Raw genomic sequence first — 9893 nt, forward strand, 5'->3', positions numbered from 1 at the left:
TCACAGTTTAGCCTCTGATGCACATGGACTCAGTTACATTTATTTCAGAAGTTAATTTTGTAATGTTTCAAAATTATTCAAGTTTCCTTTGAGTACAGTTTGTCTCTAGCCCCTATGACACCATATATTTCTGCATTGAAATAATATATTCCAAATAAATAATGATCAGCGTATGCTGTTTCTCTTTTTCTCTTTTCTTTCCTTTTCTTTTTTTGAGACAGGGGCTTGCTCTGCTGCCCAGGCTGGAGTGCAGTAGTACAATCACAGCTTACGGCAGCCTCGACCCCCTAGGCTCAAGCAATCCTCCCACCTCAGCTTCGCGAGTAGCTGGGACTATAGGTGCACACCACCAGGGCTTATTTTTGTATTTTTTTAGAGATAGGGTTTCACTATGTTGCCCAGGCTGGTCTTGAACTCCTGGGCTCAAGCAATCCTCCTGCCTCAGCCTCCGAAAGTGCTGGGATTACAGGCATAAGGCCGCTGCACCTGGCCTTGTTTCTCTTTTCTAAGTTGTCTTTTTTTTTTTTAACTTTTATTTTAGGTTTCTGGGTACATGTGCAGTATTGTTATATAAGTGCGTGTCATGGGGGCTTGGTGTACAAATTATTTGGTCACCCAGGTAATAAGCATAGTGCCCAACAGGTATTTTTTTTAATCCTCTCCCTCCTCCCACCCTCTACCCTCAAATAGGCCCTGGTGTCTGTTGTTCCCGTTTGTGTCCATGTATTCTTGTTTAGCTCCCACTTAGGAGAACATACAACATTCGGTTTTCTGTTCCTGCGTTAAGTTGTCTTTTTTTTTTTTTTTTTCCTGTCTGGTAGGAAGTTTTAGATGAGCTAATCAGACACAAAAATGTTTGCAGACAGCCGGAATCAACTTTCAACAATGGACAATAAAACATAAAGCTTTAAAACTGTTATTTAAAGAACAGTACATGGAAACTGGCTATGGTCATTACGCAAAAATAAAATGTGAGGAAATGGACATGTATATTGAGAAAAGAACAAAAATGTGAAGAATGCTAAGGGAAACAACAAAAGATGCTGCTTTTACATTACTAGAAGAAACCAAATGGCACTGTTTATTTGAATGCACACTTATAAACTAGTGGGTCAAATAGCATCAATGCCCACTATCACACAGTCATTTTCTCTGCATTTTCCAGAAAAAGAAAAACTTTCAGAAGTTTTTAAAAAAAACAAATAGAAAAACTTAAGATGAATTTTCTGGTGAAAATATTTTAATAAACATTTTCTGTACTGTAATATTTATTTTATTTTAAATTTATTTTTATTGGCATGATTATATATTCAACATTCAATAAAATAAAATATAATGTTTATATCTCATTTCTACCCATTATTATATTTTGTTTGATTTCATGGTTATTTTTGAAAATAATTTTGTCATATAGGAGAGGTATATATTAAAAAGTTATCTGCTTTAGACATCAAATATACTAGGCATGCCACTATGGAGTACAAGATGATACATCCCGTATAGAAGAAAAAATAAGGATAGTTAGAGTTGTAGTACTGCCACAGACTAAATATTTATGTTCCCCCAAAATCATATGCTGACACCTAATCCTCAGTGTAATGATATGAGGAGGTGGGGCCTTTGATAGGTGATTAGATCATGAGGACAGAGCCTGCATCAATGGGAACAGCGTCCAATAAAAGAGAACCCAGAGAGCTCCTTAACCTTCTGCCTCATAAGGACACAGCAAAAAGATGGACATCTTTGAACTAGGAATTGAGCCCTCATCAGGCATCAAATCTGCTGGCACCTTCAACCTAGTACTTCCCAGCCTCCAGAACTGTGAGAAATAAATGTTTGTTGTTTGAACCACTCAGTTTATGGAATTTTCATTATAGCAACGCTAATTAACAAGGACAGTTACACAGTTATATCACAACACATAGAAACACACTAGGAGGCTAAACTAGAAATGAATAAAAATGTTTACCTATGACAGGGTGGTAAAAGGACAGAGGTAGAGGGTAGATGTACAAAATAAAAGCCAAACTTCTCCAACTATACTTTATAATATAGTGTGACTTCTGAACCAACAAAAGTTTTATAAATTCAAGAGAATAAAACTAAATATAAGATCTAAATAAGCAAACTTTGACTGAAAACAAGTAGAAACAAATGAACTGAATTGCTTGTCAAATCAGTAACATAACCACATGAGAACAAAAAATATTTCAAGTCACTTTTGAACATAGTATTCTGACTTACATTCTTATTGGCATATATTCTAAGGACAATAAAAACTATTAAAAATATTGAACCTCACATTATGCTTATAGTATTAACACTGGGTTTTGTCATTTTAAACCTATTTTTGTGTACTGTAGGATAAAGCAAATAAGTAATCATGTTGTTCATTTCCAGGTGCAAAATTCTTATTTACCTAAGAATGCCAGCTAACAATGTACAAGGAACGATAGAATTAGCAACTCCCGATGAAATAACTGATTCAGTCATCAATAAATGCTAAGCCATTTAGTATGAAATTATTCCCACCGATTTCCTGCTAATCTCAAAGGAGAAAAGTATTTTATAACACAGAAAAGATCAAACTTATTATTGCTAATCTGATAGCCATTTGATGCAATACAATATGAAGTTTACAGTGTCATCTATGAAGTATTTTTGCCAAAACATTTAATCTGAATAGAATCAACTTGGTTTACATTCCAGTTTATAGGAATTACAAAGGATAGATGAACAAGACAAATGATACCATGAAGAAGCAATCAGACAAATTTAGAATTTAGAACATTCTGCTCTCTTAAAAAGTCTCTCCTCCTTTCAAAAAAAAAAAAAAAAAAGGTTGGGGGAGGTGAAGATTTTCAAACAAAAGAGACTAAAGAGGTATAACACCTAAAGGCAATATGTGAACTTCAGTTGGATCCTGTTTAGGAAGGGAAAAAAAAGCCATAAAAAACATTTTTGTGATAACTGGGAAAATTTGACTATAAACTGGATAGTAGCTAATATTAAGATATTACTGTCAATTTTCTTAGATGTGATAGTGCTGTTGTGAGGTATAATATGGAATACATGCTAAATATTTTAGGATTAAAGTGTCATAAAATTTGCAATTTACTTTGAAATGGTTTCACTAAACACAGACATGTACACATACACACACATACTTATAGATAGGTGGGTATGGAATCTAAGTGGTGGTTACATGGGTATTCATTGTCCTGTTCTTTCTAATTTTCCGTATGCTCGAAAATTTTCATAATAGTTGAAAAAATATAGAATTCCTTAGTAAATACAATATTAACTAATTCTAGCAATGGTACTTAAGACAAATAATTTATAGAAAGACTTAACTCATTCTTTGCTATTCTGCCAATTAAGAATGAATCTTTTATCTTTTTTCCTTAAGTCAGATCCAAAACAGAAAATAATCAGCAACATCTTCCCTGTGTTAGCAAAGTGACTTCTCTGCAGTTTCCTCAATAGATGAATGATTTTCTTTCATCTAGCTGCCCATTTTACTCAGCTCAATATCCTCTGAAGACCAACCTAATTTAAATGAAGTTGTATTGAATGCTGAAAGTTTTCTAAGCTTTCCATTTGGCACCAAGTTTTATACTTTGGCTTCTGGTCTAAATAATAAATTCTTAAAGATAACACAATCTTTTATATGCCTTTCTCCCTATTTAACTAGTTCTTCATTTGGGTGAATTCATTCTATTTCCACAGCTTAATTATCACCTATATTCTAGTAATTTTCAAACTGATATCCTCAACTCTTTCTCCCTACTTCCAAATTCATGTGCCTATTGAGCAATGCCAACTGGAAAAGCCTCTCAAACTCAGCAAATCCAAATGTGAATTCATCATACCTCCTCCCTGCCCGCCCCCCCCCCACCCACACACATAAAATCTGCCACAATTCACCTCAACTGCCATTTAAAAAATCTAGGACTTAGCCTTGGCTCTTTTTCTCCCCCTCGCTGACATATCAAATCAGTAATAATAATATTAACAATTGCAACAATAACTATTATAGAACACTTATATGATACTTACTATGTACCTGGCACCTGTTCTAAATTCTGTACATATATTAATTCTTTTAGTTCTCACAACAATCCTATAAAATGAGTACTGTTTTTCTTCCCATTTTACAGATGGGGAGAATGAGGCATAGGGAGGTTTAATAACTGCCCCAAATTTACAAAGCTACTAAGTGACAGACTTAGGACTTGAACCCAGATGTCTGGGCTCTACAATCTTTTTCTTAATTAATATGTTATACCTCTTCTTCAATCACCAAATACTGTTGATACCATCTCCCAAATATTTCTCAAATGCATTCAGTTCTCTCCATTTCAATGACTACTACCTTAATCCAGGTCACCAACATCTTTAGCCTGATTGAGCCAACAGCTTCCTAACTGGATTCCCTGCCACCAGCTTTGTTTTCCAATTTTCCTAAAGTACAAATCTGCTTATATCATACTTCTACTTTTGTACGTAACCTTCCAATTGAGCTAAGAATAGCCTTCAAATCCCTTAATGTGGTTTATAAGACCTCCAGCATTCCCTTTCAGCCTCTTCTCCTGCCACCCTGTAGTTCCTTCTCCATACTGCATACCCACCGTCATTCTGACATTCCTCAAATATTAGGTTCTCTCTCTCTCATACGTAGAGCTTGGGATGTGATGTTCCTTTTCTCTGGAACACTCTTCCCCTAACCCCTTGTCTGGTTGTCTCATAATACCTTTATACCTACATTAATATGTCTATACACAGATACTATATCTTTGGAGAGGTCTCTCTAATCTCCCAGTTCTAAGTTAGCTGCCCTTCTTATTTGCTCCCCTAGGACTCTGTAAGCTCCTCATCACATATACCCACATGCCTTATCACACTGTACTACACTTTCCTAACAGCTTGCCTCACTCCCTGGATTTCAAACATTAGGAGAACAGGAACAACTTAGCAAGAGCTCAATAAATATTAAAGAATTAATAAAATGAGACTGAAATATTTTTAAAGCCTTTTTCAAATAAAACAACTTTTTTGGTCTAATTTTTTTCTTTATAAACCTAATCTTTTGGAATATTCTACTCAAAATATGTTTGTTTTGTTTTGTTTTGTTTTTTTGAGATGGAGTCTCACTCTGTCACCAGGCTAGAGTGCAGTGGTGCAATCTTGGCTCACTGCAATCTCCGCCTCCCAAGTTCAAGCGATTCTCCTGCCTCAGCCTCCTGAGTAACTTGGATTACAGGCATGCGCCACCACATCCAGCTAATTTTTGTACTTTTACTAGAGACGGGGTTTCACCATGTTGGCCAGGATGGTCTCAATTTCCTGACCTCGTGATCTGCCTGCCTCAGCCTCCCGAAGTTCTGGGATTACACACCTGGCCAATATGTATTTTATTTTTAATGATCTTTCACATAACCCAAATTATCTCCATTATTTATTTATCTTCTCAAAACTTTAAAGTTTAATTAATTAAACCACATTAGTTATTAAATAATTAAATAATAAAATGTAGCCTTTATTTAATAGTTAAATTATTTCATATAATAATTAAATAATTTAACTATTAAATGAAGGCTACTTTTACTATCATTTAATTATTTAGTTCAATGAAGACCACAGAGAGGAAATATAATTTAACAAAGTCTGTTATCTTTCAATCAGTATGTGCAGTTTTCAAAAGAACATGTTACAAAGCAAGCTACTGCCCTATAGTCTTCTAAAATGTCAAAGTCACAAGAAGACAGGAAAAAAGGAAGGAAGACTGGTCTAAATTAACAGACCGAAGGGTCAGGACAACTAAAGCAAATGTGATTCTTGCTTAGTTCCTAGACGTTTTTAAACAGAGAGAGAAAGAAAAAAAAAAAAAAAGGAAAAAGCTATAAAGGAAATTTTAGGAACAATTGGGAAATTGTGAACATAGCCTGTGTATTAGTCCGTTTTCATGTTGCTGATAAAGACATAACCTGAGACTGGACAATTTAACAAAAGAAAGAGGTTTAATGGACTCACAGTTCCACATGGCTGGGAAGGCCTCACAATCATGGTGGAAGGTGAAAGGCATGTCTCACACAGTGGCAGACAAGAGAAGAGAGCTTGTGCAAGAAAACTCCCCTTTATAAAACCATCGGATCTCATAAGACTTACTCACTATCATGAAAATAGCATGGGAAAGACCCACCCCCATGATTCAATTTCCTCCCACGGGGTCTCTCCCACAACATGTGGGAATTGTGGCAGTTACAATTCAAGATGAGATTTGGGTGGGAACACAGCCAAACCATATCATTCTGCCCCTGGTCCCTCCCAAATCTCATCTCTTCACATTTCAAAACCAATCATGTCTTCCAACAGTCCCCCAAAGTCTTAACTCATTTCAGCATTAACTCAAAAGTTCAGTCAGATGTCTCAACTGAGACAAGGCAAGTCCCTTCTGCCTATGAGCCTGCAAAATCAAAAGCAAGTTAGTAACTTCCTAGACACAATGGGGATACAGGCATTGGATAAATACACCCATTCCAAATGGGAGAAATTGGCTAAACAAAGGGGCTAAAGACCCCATGCAAGTCCGAAATCTAGTAGGGCAGTCAAATCTTAAAGCTCCAAAATTATCCCCTTAGACTCCATGTCTCACATCCAGGTCATGCTGATGCCAGAGGTGGGTTCCCATGGTCTTGGGCAGCTCTGTCCCTGTGGCTTTGCAGGGTACAGCCTCCTTCCTGGCTGTTTTCATGGGCTGGTGTTGAGTGTCTGCGGCTTTTCTGGTGCAAGCTGTCTGTGGATCTACCATTCTGGGGTCTGGAGGATGGTGGCCCTCTTCTCACATCTCCACGAGGCAGCACCCGAGTGGGGACTCTGTGTGGGCATACCCACCCCACATTTTGCTTTGGCACTGCCTTAGCAAAGGTTCTCCGTGAGTGCCCCATCCCCGCAGCAAACTTCTGCCTGGACATCCAAGCATTTCCATAAATCCTCTGAAATCTAGGCAGAGGTTTCCAAATCTCAATTCTTGACTTCTATGCACCTGCAGGCTCAACACCACATGGAAACTGCCAGAGCTTAGGGCCTGCAACCTCTGAAGCCATGGCCTGAGCTGTACCTTGGCCCCTTTTAGTCACAGCTGGAGTGGCTGGGACACAGGGCACCAAGTCCCTAGACTGCACACAGCAGAGGGATCCCAGGCCCAGCCCACTGAACAATTTTTTCCTCTTAGGTCTCCAGGCCTGTGATGGAAGGGGCTGCCGCAATGGTCTCTGACATGCCCTAGAGACATTTTCCCCACTGACTTGGGGATTAACATTTGGCTCCTCGTTACTTATGCAAATTTCTGCTGCTGGCTTGAATTTCTCCTCAGAAAATGGGATTTTCTTTTCTATCACATTGTCAGGCTGCAAATTTTCCAAACTTTTATGTTCTGTTTCCCTTTTAAAACTGATTGCCTTTAATAGCACCCAAGTCACCCCTTGAATGCTTTACTACTTAGAGATTTCTTCCACCAGATACACTAAATCATCTCTCTTAAGTTCAAAGTACCACAAATCTCTAGGGCAGGGGCAAAATGCTGCCAGTCTCTTTGCTAAAACATAACAAGAGTCACCTTTGCTCCAGTTCCCAACAAGTTCCTCATTTCCATCTGAGACCACCTCAGCCTATATTTCAGTGTCCATATCATTACCAGCATTTTGGTCAAAGCCATTCAACAAGTCTCTAGGGAGTTCCAAACTTTCCCAGATTTTCCTGTCTTCTTCTGAGCTCTCCAAACTGTTCCAGCCTCTACCAAGTTCCAACATCGCTTCCACATTTTTGGTTATCTTTGCAGCAGTGCCCCAATCTACCAGTATCAATTTACTGTATTAGTCCATTTTGATGCTCCTGATAAAGACATACCAGAGACTGGGCAATTTACAAAAGAAAGAGATTTAATGAACTTACAGTTCCACGTGGCTGGGGAGGCCTCACAGTCATGGCGGAAGGTGAAAGGCACGTCTCACATGGTGGCAGAAAAGAAAAGAGAGCTTGTGCAGGGAAACTTCCCTTTATAAAACCATCAGATCTCGTGAGACTTATTCACTATCATGAGAAGAACATGGGAAAGAACCACTCCCATGATTCAATTTCCTCCCACAACACATGGGAATTGTAGTAGTTACATTTCAAGATGAGATTTTGTTGGGGACACAGCCAAACCATATCAGACTGCATAGTAAATACTTTTATTGTCTCTTTCTTACATTTCCTGGGTGTGCTTGTATAGGAAAATGTCCTTACTCTTAGTAGATATGTGCTGAAGTATCATAATATATGCAGTTTACCTTCAAGTAGTTTCGTTTAAAAAAATTACACACACACTTACAGAAATAAGGAAAATTTGGCATAAAGTAAAAAATTAGTTCAAGCAAAGGGTATGTGGATACTTATTCACTCTTACCATTTTTGAAGGTTTGAATTTTTATAAAAAGTTGGGGAAGATAACATTTATCAAGTGGGCTGGAGACATCATTCTAAGATATTTACATATATTAATGCAATCCTTACAAGGTCCCTGTGAGGTTAAGTAGTATTATCTCTGTTTTATAGGTGAGTAGCCAGAGGTATTAAGAGGTTAAGTAACTTACCCAAAGTCACACAGCTGGTTGTATAAATTGTGGTAAAAAAGCACAGCGTCTGAGAGGACAGAAGGCAAAGATAAGCACATGAATAATTATACAAAAGTATATGACAGGCCAGGCGCAATGGCTCATGCCTGTAATCATAGCACTTTGGGAGATTGAGGCAGGCAGGTCACTTGAGGCCAGGAGTTCAAGGCCAGCCTGGCCAACATGGTGAAATCCCATCTCCACTGAAAATACAAAAATTAGCTGGGCATGTGGCGCAGGCCTGTAATCCCAGCTACTTGGGAGCCTGAGGCATAAGACTCACTTGAAACTGGGAGTCAGAGGTTGCAGTGAATAGAGATCGTGCCACTGCACTTGCCTGGGTGACAGAGTGAGACCTTGTCTCAAAAAAGAAATAAATAAATATACGACAGACCAAAAAATACACGTGTTAGTGTAAAAATTTAAAGCAAAGGGGAAGAAGAGTTAGTAAAGCTCCACACCCAGAGCTCAGGTTCTTGAGTTATTTTGTGGAGCTGTGGGCATGATAGAAGGCTCTGATACATGATTAGAAGATAAACTGAACAACCACCTAAAGCAAATTCCAAGCTCATTATATTAAGGAAGTCATATCAAAAGGAGAAATGAAAGAAAGCAAAACTGAGTAATAATTCAGTTATTTCAGAAGAAGAGGCAGGAATAAAAAGGCAGATTGCATGGAGGAAACAGGAAATTATGATAATTGATTTCTTTTTGTATAAAGCTTTATATAAAATTCAAAATATGACTACTACAAGTACTGGACATTAAGAATAGCACTAACTGTGGCTGGGTGCAGTGGCTCACACCTATAATCCCAGCACTTTGGGAGGCCGAGGCAGGTGGATCACGAGGTCAGGAGATCGAGACCATCCTGGCTAACATGGTGAAACCCCGTCTCTACTAAAAACACAAAAAAATTAGCTGGGTGTGGTGGCGGGCACCTGTAGTCCCAGTTACTCAGGAGGCTGAGGCAGGAGAATAGCATGAACCCGGAAGGCAGAGCTGAGTGAGCTGAGATCGCGCCACTGCACTCCAGCCTGGGCGACAGAGCAAGTCCCCATCTTAAAAAAAACAAAACAAAACAAAAAAACAGCACTAACTAGCCAGGCGTGGTGGCTCACACCTGTAATCCCAGCTCCCTGGGAAGCCTAGCCAGGTGGATCACTTGAGGTCAGAAGTTCAAGACCAGCCTGGCCAACATGGTGAAACCCCGTCTCTACTAAAAATATAAAAATT

This window comes from Pan paniscus, chromosome 1 (genome assembly GCF_029289425.2).
Source record: "Pan paniscus chromosome 1, NHGRI_mPanPan1-v2.0_pri, whole genome shotgun sequence".
Taxonomy (NCBI): Eukaryota; Metazoa; Chordata; class Mammalia; order Primates; family Hominidae; genus Pan; species Pan paniscus.